Source organism: Saccostrea cucullata, unplaced genomic scaffold, assembly GCF_032062105.1.
Source record: "Saccostrea cucullata isolate Sc308-1 unplaced genomic scaffold, CSIRO_AGI_Scuc_v1 ctg89, whole genome shotgun sequence".
Classification (NCBI taxonomy): Eukaryota; Metazoa; Mollusca; class Bivalvia; order Ostreida; family Ostreidae; genus Saccostrea; species Saccostrea cuccullata.
The window spans coordinates 189328-207579 of record NW_026931171.1 but is presented as its reverse complement, the minus strand read 5'-3'; the positions used below and the strand labels follow the sequence as shown (position 1 = coordinate 207579).

The 18252-nt window shown below is 31.4% G+C and overlaps 1 long non-coding RNA gene across 1 annotated transcript; it reads right to left on the bottom strand.

Annotated features, from left to right (window-relative positions):
* Positions 1 to 7093: 7093 nt before the first annotated feature.
* On the bottom strand, positions 7094 to 9325 carry LOC134231654 (uncharacterized). Its single transcript, XR_009984591.1, has 2 exons — positions 9204 to 9325; positions 7094 to 7995 (listed from the first exon to the last, which is right to left on the bottom strand). It is a non-coding gene; the product is annotated as an uncharacterized LOC134231654 (long non-coding RNA).
* Positions 9326 to 18252: the final 8927 nt, after the last annotated feature.

Here is an 18252-nt window from a genome sequence, read left to right as displayed (position 1 = left end):
CAATTTACGAGTTCCATTTTTATTGAAAAAGCCGCTGACGATGATATGAAAATGATGAAAAAGCCTAGACTTTAGTTTATCATGTGGAATAAAGTTGTGTATAAAGTTGAAAAGTCATTAGTTTTTAAGCTGTTGATTTAAGTAAAATCCCGTGATTTCAAATTGTCTAAAAGTTCCTTGGATTTTTTAAGTATCCACATCTGATTTACGCCAATTCTTGAATATAGGCCTATTGTTGCACAGTACTCTTTAAGTTTCTCCTTCACTACTGTTAATATCTTAGCGAGGAGTGAATAAAGAGGCTTGCTTGAACATTTATTGGAACTGAATTTATTTGTTAGTAAGGATTTTTATTAGGGATGGGTATCGCCAAAAATTTCGTATCGCGATATATCACGATTTTTTCCGACAATATCACGATAACATCATGATATTTTTAAAAGCAGCTTTTACAATGATTTTATATGAAAAGTCATTATTTTTCTTAAAAAATTTGCTTGAAAAACAAAATTTTATTTTCTTGAAATATTTATGTATATAAAATAAACTATGTTTGGACGGTAAGATGCCGTTCTTTTCACGTTTTACAACATTTTTATACTTTCTGTAATTGTAATTTGAAAAGATTAAACAAAAAAATGAATAATTTCTGGACTTTATAATATGTACATAAATACCGGTATTTAGGTCTCCGTATCACGATACGTATCACGAAACAAAAAATCGCGATATACCGGTATACCGATAAAATCGCACATCCCTAATTTTTATGAAGTTTCGGAATCCAAAATAGATATGGTAGTTTAAATTCATTGTGGTTCTTCGGGATATTTAAAATATCCAAAACTGACATATGATTTTGAAGATTTTCTTCCTTAGAAAGGGAACTATGAGTATAAGTTGGATTACCACTTGGAGAATTAAATCCAAAGTCTTCTAAAATACAATTTGTATAATGAACTTTACAAATGAAGACAATGTTGTTACCTGCTTTGTCACCAGGGACCAGTAGCCTGGTACCCGAGGCCTTCCGAAGTGCGTGCTTGCACTTCGGAAGGCCTCGGGTACCAGGCTACAGGGACCAGTACGTACCGATCATGTAATCTATCGAATTCTTTTTTTTTACTTCTGGATATTGAATACAGGATAAATGATTTTCATGATGGTCCCTCAATCTTTTAATACGCAATTGCTTTGCACAGAGTTTGATATTAGGACACATTTAAGAGAATAATCATTAAAGCAACCTGAAAACATTTACTCTGAAGGCTTTCTCTAATCATACAATGAAATAACTTATTTTCGTGAAGATTTAAAACTTGATGTTTTCGAGATATGATGAGACCCACGCAATGTAAAATTTTTCATTAAGCTACCAACAGTTATTATCCATTGGAAAGTTGGCTATGGCAAAATTGAAGTATATTATCTCGTTTGTCATACAATTTAGTTGTTAGTTGCTCTTAAGTATTGGATATATGCCGAAGACAGTTCTGTATTAAAAAATATCAGACAGTTTGAGGCCTGTTAGGGCCGAAAACTGTCTGATATTTTTTAATACAGAATTGTATGAGGCATATATCGTACTTAAAACATTGCTTTTGAGTTACCTGAGACAGTCCGATATTAGAACAAAAAAAGAAAGGTGTCAATGACCACTGATCGAAGCAGCAGGCTTAAATGAAAAGTACTTAGTATTTAGGGATTTGCCTACACCGAAGAAGGTATTTGAAAGAATTTGAAAAGGAGAGTGGGGACAATTTTTTTCTTCATTAAAACATACACGGAGATTAAATAAGTGCAACGAATTCTCATACAGACAATCTAGTGAATGATGAATATGGAATGGAATGGAAATTGCCGATATGAAGAATATTTACAGAAAATTAAGCAGATGCTAAAGGTATACTGGTCCATTTCATTTTTTATGATAAACGTCTTCATCTTTGATTTTGATGTTCCATTACAAAAAAACAAACATAATCAATGATCCAGGAGTTTTGAGGGAAACGTTGAAAAACTTCCAACTTTTTTCAAAATTTGTTGCGAATCTTTCAAATTCAGTACATTAATTATCAAATACTAGACGTAGTTACCTTTATTTTGCATCTAGGCATTTTCCTTTTAATAAGAAAAATGAAATTTATTATGAATTTATTTTTGGGGCTTTGAAAGTTTATTGGCTTCTCTGGTGACCCCCAGTGTGCCCACTCTTTTCCAATTTTAAAAAGTTTATTAGAAGGTTACCTTTTTTTGTGGTTTTTTGTTTGTTTTTTTTTTATTTGCATTATCTGGTCTGTGGCATGTTCTTCTTCCTATCACAATATATTCGGTGTAATTGAAAGTTTAATTTTATTTTAATTTTGCAATTATGTAAGATCAATGTTTCTAAATTATCATTCTATGTGAGAAATTTAAATTGCTGTTTATAAAATTATCACACTTTTCTTTTGTTCAGTAGCAGTCCAATTTTGAAGGATATCAGTACTGAGACAGTCTGATATTATGATTAATATCAGACTGCTCACTAATATCGGACAGTCACAGGTAAATTTTTAGACTGCAAGAACAAAGGAATGACATCACAGCAATGTTTTAATCCTCTATAATCAGTAAAATATTAAACTGTTAAACAGATGTTGCAGACTCTGTTCTGCTTTTATTTCATGTTTACTGGGATATTTCCAATCGACATATGATATGAAGGTAATTATATTGTTAATTGATCAAACATCGTTCATATATCTAAATATCGAATGTTGAAGGCAAGATCAAAAGTTTTCTTCCCATGTAGAAATATTTTAATTCCAATTCATAATTAAGGAAAACTTCGAAAAGTAACACAAAGGTGTTCTGGTAGTGAGTCAACAGGTGACTTTTTATAATCATAATATCTCTGAGCATTTGACACCTTTATATTACTTTAAATATTACTATATGTCAATCAATAAATCAAATTAGTATTTATTTATTCATTTATAAATAAAAAAAAATAAATATACATGAATTCACTAAATAGTTACTATTCCAAATGCTAGAAGAAACTGAACTTGAAAAAACCAAAAATTACAGTCTGGTGTACGTGCTTAAATAAATATGTATGGTAAGTCTATTTTACAAATGAAAACATCAAACGCATTTCGGTGTTTATTGAGTTAAAGAGAAACAGAAAGAGGAGAATACAGCAACATATATATATGATAGTACATTAACTTAAAATAATAAAAAGAACGAAATACTTGTGTTCTCTACGACCATCAAAGAAATACCAAAACACGGCATACAAGGAAAGATAACCTGTTTTCCAACATATGCATTGAATTTTTATTTTTAGATGACATCGGTCCTATAAAATAACATGGACGTGTAGAAAGGTTGAATTCCGCACGGTGCTCATTTGTTGGCACTGACGGGTGCTGTTATACGACCGACGAAATGCAAAAATAAGAATTCATTAATTATATTTTCATTCCCTTATTTCCTCTGTTTACATATTTTATCCAAGCTTTTTGTTACCAGTTTACCACCTTTCAAAACTGGTAAATATTGGTAGGGAAAATGAACAGTTCATTTAAAAAAAACAATTGCTATATTTTTACAACAATTTAATAGGATATTTTATTTGTAATAAAATTGAGACAAAAAATATACAGATAGGTGTTTCTAGTGCATTGAAAGTGTACATTGTAAGTAGTTCCTTACTTAAATTCCTTCATGTCATGGAAGGTTTTGGGTGTGTAGTAGGTAGTTGAATGTTGGAGATTTCCAAATGATTATTTCCAATACTTTACTTTAATTAAGCGAGCGTTTTTATTTTCAAGCCATAAAAATCTTTTTTAAGGAAATCAAATTGGAGATATAGGGTTAACAAACAGTAATCAAGCGCAACAGTCCATATAAGGTTTTTCCACCCTCACAATTTTTATGGTTCAAAGTACAAAAATTGCATTTATTTTCATTCAATATAGTTTAAATTTACTAATTATTGCAAAAAATGAATAGGTCGCCATATTATTTAAGATAGGAGACATAAATAAACAGAAGCGTATTTTAACATTAAAAAATGTACATTTTTTGTAAACATTATGAAAGAAATTATGTGAAAACTGGTTCAAATGCATAAGTCTGATGCTGAAAGTTTCGAAATACTTGCTACTTCTAAGATACTTTTTAGTTGTGACTACCAGGGAAACTTTTTTACTTAAGAAGTACAATAAAGAAAATGCCTGAATGAAGATAACTGAGGAGGAGTTATTGCTCTTGTCAATATTATTTAAAGATTGAATAAGAAAAGAAAATAAACATTTATAAAACTCTTTTATTTAACAATATTTATCATTACACCTATTAAATAGCATTCTTATAAAAACTATTGTTCTACTTGGCATGAATTTAACTAAATAACAGTTTTTGCAAAAACCTATGACATCATAAGAGAATGGAAATACCTTAAACACTAAAAATCAGGAGCAGAGCAAACACAGGTTTAAGTGGCACAAACGCTGAGATCAGTTTCCAACGAAGAGTAAGCCCTCTCTGTCGACGGGTTACACCTGCCGTGATGTTCTCATCATGATCAGGAAAACGGGACAATTGTGTAACTTATGACCTATGAAAAACCTCAGTCAGCACTCGACTTAACGATAGATTGTATTTGATGAAAAGGCCATAGAACTTGCAAAATAAAGAGTTTAAAAAAAAAAAAAAAAAAAAAAAAAACGAGACTCATTCTTGTTTCATGAACTTGTTTGTCAATAGTTTCGTTTTAGAAAATGTTCGTACATGGAAGCATGTTCTTTTGAATCATATCAACAGGAGGATATAAATCCTATCTGCATGTGAAGAGGCCATTTTCCTATGTAAGAAGTTAAAAGTTGAAATCATCATATTTATCATTATTAAGTGTTGTTGATATGTAACTTTAAATGTCTTTTTTTTCTAGTGAAATATTCAAGTATAAAACAGATATATCGGATATTGTGGTATCTTTATTTAAAATTCAATTGGATTTATCGAGTTGAGATTATAGTTTGTTTGTTGTTTAACTCCCTCTTGAGAATCTTTCACACAGAAATATTTTAAATGCATTGATGCAGAAGTCCATATTATGCTTCTTTGGGATCTGTAGCCGAACCCCAATATGAAACTGAAACACTTTTATGTCTTCTAATGCTTATAGGCAAGATCACCGCAGCTTGTTTTTGCTAATTTTGTAAAGTCAAATAAAACACTTTGATGTTGATGAAAAATGTCATTTATTAAAATGACGGTATAAATGTGAACAATTTAACAAACAAGAAGGGGGATCAGATTCACAAGCTTTGCTTATCAGTTACGTAAAATATGATAATGTTTGATCCCCCAAAACTAACTAGAAAAAAGTATCTGTAAGACAAGACAATCAAAACATCATATTAAAAAGTTAGCAAATAGATGGCACATCAAAATAAAATAGGCAAACATCACAAGAAAAAGTTGGCAAAAAGATGGTACATCAAAGACACAAACAAAACCTCAAAAGAAAAAGTTTGCAAAAAGATCATAATCAAAACCAAATACATGAAAGCGTAAAACAATTGAGTAAAAACTATAATATAATATAAATTTTACATGACACATTAATGATCATATTAAGGGATAGGAATGTTGGGGTGGAGGTGGGTCTTCAAAATAGACGTGCTTCATGTTAGCGGTGGTGAGCGCGCGAGTGTGAATGACTCGCTGAGCTGACCACGTGACCTTACACATTCCATTACAATTAGGCAAGGCGTGGATCTGAGAATTTTCACAATTTACTAACGTAAATGTTTCCGAAAACCTCCAAACGAATTATCGCATTAAATACATAAATACAATTATTATTCTAATAATTGCTGTTTCAAATAATTGAAGTAATGAACACAACTTCAATCTTGACTTTAATTCCAGAATATGTATGTCCAGTACTGAATTCTGAGGTATATATTTCATTTTTGTTTTGTTTAAGATGATTCTGACAGTTTTTATGTATTGGATATATGCCGAAGACAGTTCTGTATTAAAAAATATCAGACAGTTGAAGGCCGAAAACTGTCTGATATTTTTAATACAGAATTGTATGAGGCATATATCGTACTTAAAACATTGCTTTTGAGTTACCTGAGACAGTCCGTTATTAGAACAAAAAAAGAAGGGTGTTAATGACCACTGATCGAAGCAGCAGGCTTAAATGAAAAGTACTTAGTATTTAGGGATTTGCCTACACCGAAGAAGGTATTTGAAAGAATTTGAAAAGGAATCTTGCGAATCTTTCAAATTGAGTACATTAATTATCAAATACTAGACGTAGTTACCTTTATTTTGCATCTAGGCATTTTCCTTTTAATAAGAAAAATGAAATTTATTATGAATTTATTTTTGGGGCTTTGAAAGTTTATTGGCTTCTCTGGTGACCCCCAGTGTGCCCACTCTTTTCCAATTTTAAAAAGTTTATTAGAAGGTTACCCGTTTTTTGTGGTTTTTTGTTTGCTTTTTTATTTGCATTATCTGGTCTGTGGCATGTTCTTCTTCCTATCACAATATATTCGGTGTAATTGAAAGTTTAATTTTATTTTAATTTTGCAATTATGTAAGATCAATGTTTCTAAATTATCATTCTATGTGAGAAATTTAAATTGCTGTTTATAAAATTATCACACTTTTCTTTTGTTCAGTAGCAGTCCAATTTTGAAGGATATCAGTACTGAGACAGTCTGATATTATGATTAATATCAGACTGCTCACTAATATCGGACAGTCACGGGTAAATTTTTAGACTGCAAGAACAAAGGAATGACATCACAGCAATGTTTTAATGAAGGAGAGCATAGCCACTTTTGGTATAAATAACTCAAGAGCAATGGATATACAGGAGGATTCTAGAAATTTTTAGAAAATGGTGAAACAGAGGCAAGAGACCTCTGAAATATTGAAAAAGGAAATTTTAACTTGCATTACCATTGGAGCTAAAACTTTAACTGCTTAGTGATGCAAGACAATTTCTCTTTATCGTGATGATCAATGAACCAATTGAATATTACTGAGTAATTAGATGTAATAAGCAGAAAAGTAAACATGATTTTTTAAATTTATTTTTAATCATTTCGACATATCTGGCAAAAACACAACTCCATCATAAACACACATAGGTCATGGCACATAGAAAAAATATGTTGACAATCAACCATACAGAATTTGACCACCATTTGTACCATTGCAGCTTTATTAAAAGTATCAAAAAATCAGAGAGCTATTTCTCTGATAATAAATTTTAATGCAGTATGTACTGATAAAAAATATTCCTTCTTGAATTAATTCTGATTTCTACTTGGCATAATTCCTCAAAACAAACTTTTTCTGTCTAACTCACACATAGACACATGTTAAACACATACAGCGTATTAGTCAAAATATTCCTAGTATTTCTCATGTTTTTTTATGTTTATAAATTCAATTTTACTTTAAGATCAATTATGTTACTTCACAGGACATGTTTATTACACAGTCCATGCTCTCCTTTGACTCTTGCTTATTCTCAAGCTTCATTTCTCTTTTTATACAGCAAATATTAATTAGTATTGCACATTACCAAAAGGATCAGCAAAATAAATGTCATTATCTCCCAGTAAAGTGACCATTCTAGCTACAGAATCTTTTTATGTTCTTTGGCTTCAAAGATAATTTTATTTGGAATAGAAGTCCACAAATTAAAACGTTTCACAGGCCAATTCATGATCTTATCAAGTAGTTTCTTTAAATAATCATCACAAGCATTTTGTTCTAATGTTTCATCAACTTTTGATTTTTTTTTTTCATTTTGAAACAGTATTTAGAATATATGTTATACTAAAATCGATGTCCATTTCCTTAAACAAAGTGTTGATGGTCCAGGTTTTTGCCAGTCAAAATAGTTTCAAGATCCTGTCTTGTCAAATCCATGGAAACGTTTTCTGTGAAGGTTATTATTGAACTTGCAATCTGAAAAAAAAAATGAATTTCCAAAGAATTAAACCCAAAGCAAATCAAAACAATTTTGTCATAAATTCAATTTTCAACTACAGTACATCAATGTTAAATTACATTTCAAATCCTATAAAAGGTTAGAAACTCATTCTCAATTACACGCATACATGTATATACTTATTCTTGTTTTACTTTATTTTTCCCTTCTTCTGAAAAACATTCTCCTCAAACTTCAATTGGCATCATAACAGATGATTGTCAATCAAAACTTGATCATTAAGTCCTATAAAAGAAAACTTCCAATCTGGTGCTGGTCATACTGAAACAGGATACTGGATCAGTTAAATCCATCATCATCTAAGAGATGATGATAATGTTATTAAATGATCACTTACTTTATATTGAAATACTTGGATAATGATACACAAGAAATATAAACGAGATACTGGCTGTTGATTCAACAGAGAACAACTAGTTCATAAACAAAACTATCAGAAAACTATACCAAACACAACATATATACAATTGTATGAGTAGAAACGATTCAATTTACAAACAGAATGCATAACTGAGGTATAAAATTATATACTGAGTCTGAACTTTTTAAAATAATCTTCAATGATGAAAGTCAATGATGCAAGAGTGCATAATTATGACCTTTGAAAATTTTTTTTAACTATTATAAAAGCTCAAAATAACTTTTTTTTTTTAAAAAAGATCCATGTAAAATGATAATCTTTCTTGGGTGCTAAAAACGTTGGATACATCTTTTTTTCAATTTCTGAATATTTAACAAGTTGAAATACAATAAAATACGTTATTTGTAAACTTATACATGTGTTTTGAGATGTGTGTATTTAGTTCTAAATCTATATATCTGTATATTTTGAAATTATCTTTAAAGAAATGTTGTATTTTGGTGAATATTTTTTGAGATATTTTTTTTTCTGTCAGACATCTTAATAATAATAATAAATATCCTTTCTTGTTCATTTTCCCTTTTTCTAAAACTGAGAATGAAATGTACGAAACAAAGTCTTTCAACTTGTAAATCCATGCATTGAATCTTTAAACATAAACAAGAAAAAAATAATTATTTTCTTCTATATTGGGTGTTGTTAGCATGCGTTAAACCTCTTAATCAAAACATATTCTGTATAAATGCACTTTTGAAATAAAAAGTTGCTCAATTTATAAACATCAGTTCTTTGGACTATACTTACCCTTTTGTCAATGTAATTGTATGTGCAATTAAAGTCTAAAATAAAATTTTTTTGATAATTCCAAAAAATCTTGATTAATCTTTTTATTATTATTATTATGATTTATTTATCCAGTAGGTGATAAGTCATGGTTTGGACACAAACACCATCTTGAAAACTGCGGACCTGGTTTGTTATTGCAAACATTCCTATAAACATTGAAAATTCAAAAGTTGTGAACAAACATTCATAAAAACTGCTAATGTGATTTCAAAAATAATTAAATAAATGTAAAATTAATTTATTAAAAAAATAAGTGAAAAAAAATCAAGTGAGCAAAATTTATTACTATTGTATGAACTAGGCTCGTTCTATTTTCTGATATACTCGACCTCAATTTTCTCTGACTTCCGGTATTATAAATTGTAAAATATAAAGGATTTTTTTTTTATGCATTTCAATAAGCAAAACTATATATGTATTATTTCTTGTGATTGTATATGATTGCAGTAGAAAGCCATTTTGGAAACATTTATTTTATATGCGTGCGCTGTCCACCGGAAGTCCCTGGATGTTTGGAGGACAGATAGAAGGCAAACGGCCATATTTGCTGTTGCAAATAATGGCATAATAACTACATTGTGAAAAGAAATAAGTGGTTTCAATGTAGAAGGTTCCAGTTTCGACATTTTGGTAAATGATAACATTGTTTCTCTAGTGGCATTATTTTTCAGCCCTAGGTCTATTTGCTCTCAATAACTAGTTTGCAGCAAAATCAACTGTTTGCAATTTTATACTAGTTTTTGCAAAAGAGTATTAAATGCAAATAACTTTAATATAATTGTTTGTTTTTCCTCTGTTGAACGTGAAAGTTAAGAAGAATGTTAATGATGGCAGTGGATGCTATTTTTGGTATTTTCACAGATCTCTGCACAGTAACACCCAAGTCTCACCAAGGTCTCTAGAGAAACGAGATGGTACGTCTGAAGGAGGAATCGAATGAGTACGTATTTGATCATTATTTGTTGCTTTTTATTTTTTTTTAATATCAAATCACAATTTACTTTTTTTCTTGTTGGGAGAAAAGAGTACTTGGGCTAATGCACTAATTTTGCAGGAACCTAGGTCTAACTATTGAAACACAAACTTGAAATGAAACTTAAAATGTTTTATAATATTTATAACATCTACGAATCATGAATTCATTCAAGATTAATAAAATGGAAACTGGGATAAGATGAGAATATATTTATAAAATATATTTCATTTATAAATACATGTATTAAAGAGTACACTTTCTTGTTTGCAGTATATGTCAGATTGCATAAGAATTTGACGATTCTGTTTAAATTTCTCAGTAATAAAGGGATTAAATCTTTTCACCCAGTCTTATGCTTATGACTGTTTTTCATACTCATCCGTTCACATGAAGAATGTATAATCATGCAATATTGATATAAAGTACATTCCTGCATGTCTGCCCCATAAAATAAGCAAAAATGCATATAATATTCTTTAATTTTTTATATTTACATATGTATAGTATAGTATGTTAAAGTCTTTAACATACTATACTATAACATACGTAAATATAATAAAAATATACATAAAGCATTTGCAGTCTTTATGATTGTTTATTATGTAATATCAAGCAATACAGTTTGAAAAAAGGGGCAAAATAAAGAAAATCCAAACAAAAACAATATATGATTCAACTACGAAAGATACAGATAGGGCATATAAGTATCCATGTCAAATCTGAAATCAGATGTAACATCAAGCTTATGCATACCCACATTTTATCTGTATCAAAGATAAAAACACATGCCATATTCTAGTAGTGTCTTCACAAATTATCCTTATATTTTTCCACCCATTTTAAGTTTTCGAAATAAGCACTGAACATATCAAAGTAAATTGGAAGAAATCAGACATTTTCTTTTTACATACAAATAGTTGTATTGGTTGAAATCTCGTGCAGAAAGTTTAAAACTAGATGAACATAAGAATGACAATCAAATGATGTTGAGTTAAACAATCTGTCTGTCTCGTGGTAAAAGTGTCAGTTTTTAACAAATATGAAAAAGCATCAAATTCGTTTTAAATTTCAAATAATTTACATCAATTTAATGCCACTAACAAAATGTTCAGGAATTTATGTATACTTTTCCTTTGTGCCTGTGGTGTTTTATTTTAATCGGTTCAATGTCTATTACTAAATCTCTTAAACTTGCATCTCCACTGCTCGTTAAAAATTCATGAACTTTTCCCTTTTTTGCCCACTTTTTGTCTTTTTAAGGGTTAGAAGGTGTGTATTTTCTCTCTTTTACTTTATTAAGTATATTTTATCTTTCACTGTTTTCCCTCCAACATAGAAAAAAAATGTCTCCATATCTTTTCAATACCATTTGCTATGCCAGTATCTTGCTCTTAAAGAATTAAAATGTATATCAGTCAAATTCGTTATTAAGAGTAATTTCTAGTTATTGAAGGATATGATGTTTTGACAATCAAAACTTTTCTGCTGGAAAATTTCCTCGGTAAAATTTATATTATGGTAAAATCTTATCCTTATACATGTAGCTAAACCTTAAGGTCCTGCTCTAGTCCTAACCGTAAGATTTCTTGGTATTTGAATCCAGGCAACAAATATACTGGATTCTCCCTATAGACTGACAGGATAATCACTAAACCAGAAGAAAATGAGATTGTTGCAAATTATGAAGATTTTACATAAAGAACTCATTAATATAAACTGAAATATCAAAGAAGTTGTTACAATTGAGATTTGATTTTTCACTTTCTTATTATCGAAACATAGGCATTTTCCTTATATTGTTGGCTTCTTTGAAAACTTTCGACTCGGCTGTAAAGTATATCATTTTGATGATTCAATTTTTTAAAACTATTTAAACAAACCGTAATATATGAAAATAAAATGTGCAGTGTAAGAAATTGCCCGAAAAATGTAATTGGGAAATTTTTTTCGGGGGTCATATAAGTTCTTTATGTGGATTCATCAATTGTTATAGTAGAAGTTAGTTTGAGTTAATAAAATTGAACGATTGCTTACCTGTATGACTTATATTCCAAATAATATCCTTCATAATATAACGTCATGTTTGCCCTTTGTGCGGAATCAAACTAAAATAAAACTCGGTTACTTTACAGGTCCCAGAATATGACAGTTTTTTATTGTAAGAATTACGTCTGACTCTTATTGTATCTTTTTATTTTGCGACGTATCACTTAATTTGATTTATCGTGAGGGAAAGAATGGGCCTTTGGAAGATTTGTAATAGGGGAATTGATTTTGCGAATGTTAAAATTGAACTACGTTTTAGTTTTCATGTGTAATAGTCACATGCTATGTAACTACGCATTTCATACCGTGAAAAACTTACAAATGTCAATTTGTTACCCACGAAATATAGACTCTTGCGTAAATTTACTTTTCTGGTTGGTTCTAGATTTACCGATACCCAAACACCAATGAAGTTCTAGATTTATCCAAACCTTTCTCGATTTACGTCATAGGTGTCAAGTCATTTCGCTCTATTTTCGCTTTGCACCGAGACGCATAACTACGTATTTTACCTAAAGTATGTATAAAATGAAATATTTATATCAGGATTTATAAACTATATTTATATATTAAAGCTGTATTACGAAACATTCGTCATATTATACTGTAATTTTGTTGGTAAATTAAGTGCACAATTTGAACGATTGAAATTGTATGGAGAGACATAAGGGACCCAAACTGTTTACATTTGAAAACTTTAACCTAAACTGTAATTTACTTTTTAGCTCACCTGAGCCAAAGGCTCAAGTGAGCTTTTCTGATCACAATTTGTCCGTTGTTTGTCGTTGTCGTCGTTGTCGTCGTCGTCGTTGTTGTAAACTTTTCACATTTTCGACTTCTTCTCAAGAACCACTGGGTCAATTTCAACCAAACTTGCCACAAAGCATTCTTGGGTGAAGGGGATTCAAGTTTGTTCAAATGAAGGGCCAAGCCCTCATTCAAGGGGAGATAATTGGGAATTAATGAAAATTTGGTGATATCTTTTAAAAATTTTCTTCTCAAAAACCACTGTGCCAGGAAAGATGAAACTTATGATGAAACATCATCAGGTAGTGTAAATTCAAGTTTGTTCAAATCATGACCCCCGGGGGTAGGGCAGGACCACAATGGCCGACCAAAATTTTACATAGAAATATATAGGAAAATTTTTTAAATATCTTCTTCTCAAGAATAACAAAGCCATAATTGATCATATTTATATGGAAGCTTCCTCAGTTAGTACGTGTAAATTCAGGTTTGTTCAAATCATGACCCCCGGGGGTAGGGCGGGGCCACAATGGCCAACCAAAATTTTACATAAAAATATATAGGAAAATTCTTTAAATATCTTCTTCTCAAGAATAACAAAGCCATAATTGATCATATTTATATGGAAGCTTCCTCAGTTAGTACGTGTAAATTCAAGTTTGTTCAAATCATGACCCCCGGGGGTAGGGCGGGGCCAAAATGGCCAACCAAAGTTTTACATAGAAATATATTGGAAAATTCTTTAAAAATATTCTTCTCAAGAATAGCAAAGCCATAATTGATCATATTTATATGGAATGGAAACATCCTCCGGTAGTGTAGATTCAAGTTTGTTCAAATCATTACCCCGGGGGCAGGGCCGGGCCAAAATGGCCAACAAAAGTTTTACATAGAAATATATAGGAAAATTCTTTAAAAATCTTCTTCTCAAGAATAGCAAAGCCATAATTGATCATACTTATATGGAAGCATTCTCAGGTAGTGTAGATTCAAGTTTGTTCAAATCATGACCCCCGAGGGTAGGACGGGGCCAAAATGGCCGACCAAAGTTTTACATAGAAATATGTAGGAAAATTCTTTAAATATCTTCTTCTCAAGAATAACAAAGCCATAATTGATCATATTTATATGGAAGCTTCCTCAGTTAGTACGTGTAAATTCAAGTTTGTTCAAATCATGACCCCCGGGGGTAGGGCGGGGCCAAAATGGCCAACCAAAGTTTTACATAGATATATATAGGAAAATTCTTTAAAAATCTTCTTCTCAAGAATAGCAAAGCCATAATTGATCATATTTATATGGAAACATCCTCCGGTAGTGTAGATTCAAGTTTGTTCAAATCATGACCCCGGGGGTAGGGCGGGGCCAAAATGGTCAACCAAAGTTTTACATAGAAATATATAGGAAAATTATTTAAAAATCTTCTTCTCAAGAATAGCAAAGCCATAATTGATCATATTTATATGGAAGCATTCTCAGGTAGTGTAGATTCAAGTTTGTGCAAATCATGACCCCCGGGGGTAGGGCGGGGCCACAATGGCCAATCAAAGTTTTACATAGACACGTATAGGAAAATTATTTAAAAATCATCTTATCAAGAATAGCAAAGCCATGATTGGTCATGGGACTACTTTTTGATATAAACTATTCAATAATAAACCAATTTCTACTTTTTCCCAGCCACATTGCTCAGGTGAGCGATGTGGCCCATGGGCCTCTTGTTTACGAATAAATTTAAGCCCAATATTAGAATTTTATTAAATTAATTAGTTAAATAAAATGAAATAAAATGAAACAAATTTTAAAAAAAAAAATCAAATTAAATCTAATTTTGAAATAAAAATATCAGAGAACACTATAGTATTTTTCTCTTTGAATACCAAATCTATTATGCATGTTAACAAAGATTTATTTATTCCTATTACTAAATGTATTATTTTTATAGATACGTCAAAGAAGTGCAATATATGACCTCACCCATGTGCCTAAATTGATATGAACTATTGGCGATATTTTAATATTGAGTGTGGCCATGGACATGGAGCTGAAAATTTTGCGGCTATACATTCAATGTATGAATGTGCTTCGATTAGAATAGTAAAGTCTGAGGCAGTCTAGTCACAATTAAGCATCGTGATTTATTATAGCATTTTGCGAATTGTATCAAATTCTCATCCTCGCTGAATGATAAATTAAAAAAAAACAATTATTTAATTTTAACATTCAGTCAGCACTGGGATTTATCCAATCCTCCAAAAATCACATACTTACAAATAATGTCTCTCTCTCTCTCTCTCTCTCAAATAACACCTTTGAAATGTAAAACTGTAGAAAATGTAGACTATTTGCATAATTTTAATGAACATTGAAATTCATACCTGTCTAATAGTTAATTTTTTTAACCCCTGGGTGGGCTCGAATTTAATCATTTTGAATATAATTTTCTTAATTTCTTTGGAAATTTTAATTTTGTTATCTCGCTTCGGGCTCATTAAACAAGTGAAAATACATATCTTTGAAAAGATTTCTCTTTACTCCTGGATATTTAGCAAGGAAACTTTTTTTTGGTTTCATTATAAAGAGCAGTTACGGTAGTCCTTATATTGAAGTTTTGGTTTCGGATCCCAACTTAGAGGGGGTGGTATAAGTTGAACATACCCGGTAGTCTTTAATTTATTGTACAGTGCATTAACTTATTTGATTTCTGGAAAGTGTTTGATAGCAGCAAGAAGTGAGTCCGGCAAATTACTAGTAATATACAATGAAATCTTTTTTCACATGCATAGTCTAGGCCACTTCTACATTAAAAAACTTCATATACTCGTATAGTGCATCGTCGCAAGCCAAGGGTTTTGTGTCCATTCTACTTGTGGGAATAGAATGCACACAGAAATCTTTGTCCACATGCATAGCCTAGGCCACTTCTACATAAAAAAAAAACTTCATATACATGTACTTGTATAGTGCATCGTAGCAAGCCAAGGGTTTTGTGTCCATTCTATTTGTGGGAGTAGAATGGACACAGAAGTATATACTTGCTATATAGTGTGGCAATGAACATCAATCGAAGTTCAAGATAGAGTCCTTGTCGCACTGTAAAATTCACCAGTCCATGGTTTCAGTAGTCCCAAACAAGACTGAGTTGGACATGAGATAGTCTCAGGAACTCATGAGACTGAAGATTTTCAGAGAGATCCCAAATAATTGCCATATTGCGTTGGTGTACATACATTATACGATTGTGTAGTATTTAAAATTCACATTAGCTGCACACACACCCCCTTCCCCTCACAGGCGCTTGACGTTTTAATTTTTCTTTTTATAAATTAAAAATTCCTCATACTATAATAATAACAGGATTTTTTATTTATGAAAAGAAAAGTTAAAAACGTCGACGTCAAGCGCCTGTGCTTCCCCTCGAAAAGCAATCACAGCACCTCGCCCATGAAAGCCATCTCTCTCTCTCTCTCTCTTGTAGATTTTAGTAAATGAATACTGGTGGCACATGTAGACATCCAAATAAATGAGTTTTTTTTCCGTATCTCATGAATATTTCAGTCGTCTAATTCAGGATGTTGTAAAAGGACCACGGGGATCCACCGTTTCTTTTCTCAGATTTCTTAAATTACTTAGTACTTTATAAAATATGGACCACCCTTAAACCTCAGGAAAGATATTGAAATACTAGTAATGCAAAGTTAACTTTGGGGTGAGGTTCCTTGAATCGTGTCGGGGGGGGGGGGGAGGGTTCCGAGTCGTCAGTGGTTTTGAGTGTCCAACAAATATTCGATAAGCAAATGAAAAATATTAATACCTTGTATCATGATCAAAATTTCAATAAGAAATAGAAGTTATGAAAAGACGATCTTAAAAAATAACACCAATGTTTATTTATTTTACAAGGAAATACAGAAGGGGGTAACCCTTGAGCCACGTGACTGTGGAGGACATCGTCCTTTCACATGGAAGAATAATTGCCGAAAAGTGTAGCAAGAAACACCAAAATAGGGGGACCAAAACATTGAAAGAAACGCCAATTACTATAATGAAAAGGACTCGAACAGGCCGTAGAGTCAGAAGGGGGTATTTATTTAACATTATTTGCATCTTTGCGTACAGTCAGGGAAAAAAAAGCATGCTCATGTTGTTTACCCTCAATACCTACTCAAACAAATCAAATGATCGAACTACCTAATCGAAATTTGTCTACTGTCTTTCTTTTTATTGTTTATTTCTCATTAAAATTATATTTAAAAATAGCTGCATTGTTGTAATTAATCATATGTGTTTCCACCCCTGCCCCCTCGGCACAAATAAATAGAGGTCTGCATGGTAACCTTCTTTAAACTTGTCAAGAACTTCTATTACCCCCCCCCCCTGAAATTGGTGGAACAAATTCGAAGTCCTTCTTCAAAATAGAAAATTACTAGGTTTAGGGGTTGTTTACGATCATATTTCATGTAATTTCTAAACTACATGAACACTGTCGATATTAAATATGGCTGAGGACCCCCTCCCCCAATAAATCATTTTTCATATTTGTACATGTAGGCATATTTATACCACCCACTCCGAATCTTTCTCCTCTCTTTTGGCGTTTCTTGTTGCAATCTTTTAGTCAGTTTATCATCCTTCAAGTCTTTAATCCCACAGTATATTTTATTTATTTTATTTATTTTCATGCTGAGCTTTGAATCGCTGAAATCAGGTCGTTCCTTATATATTGGTGTTGTAGCGAAGCATAATAAACCCTCTAGTGAAAGATTGCGCTGAAGTAGACTTTATTTCAAAATGCGTTCACGCGCATCTTGAGTTCAAGAGTTGGTCTAAAGGTCATGCTAATTAGGAGATGCCCCAACAATACTTGAACGTGTTTTATGTGTAACACCCCCTCCCTTTGCATATCTATTATTAATTATTAAGCCTTTCTTTAGCCTTCCAGGTACGTAGCATCGTTTTTGAAAGCGGGGGGCCAACCAGAGAAATTTTTTTTTTACTTACCTGTGAAAGTTGACAAGCAAAAAAAAAAAAAAAAAATTGCCCAAACTCGAAAATCCTATTTCGTGGGGGAAGGGGGTGGGGATGGTAAGTGGCCAACTTTTTTTTCAAGGCCAACTTCCTTTCACTTCCCATTTTTTTGCATAAAATACTACATTTTCCTTCGTATCACTATAAGTGTGGTAAGAAGGGGGAGGGGCAACCAACCTTTCAATGGACATTTTCAATGGTAAAGGTAAT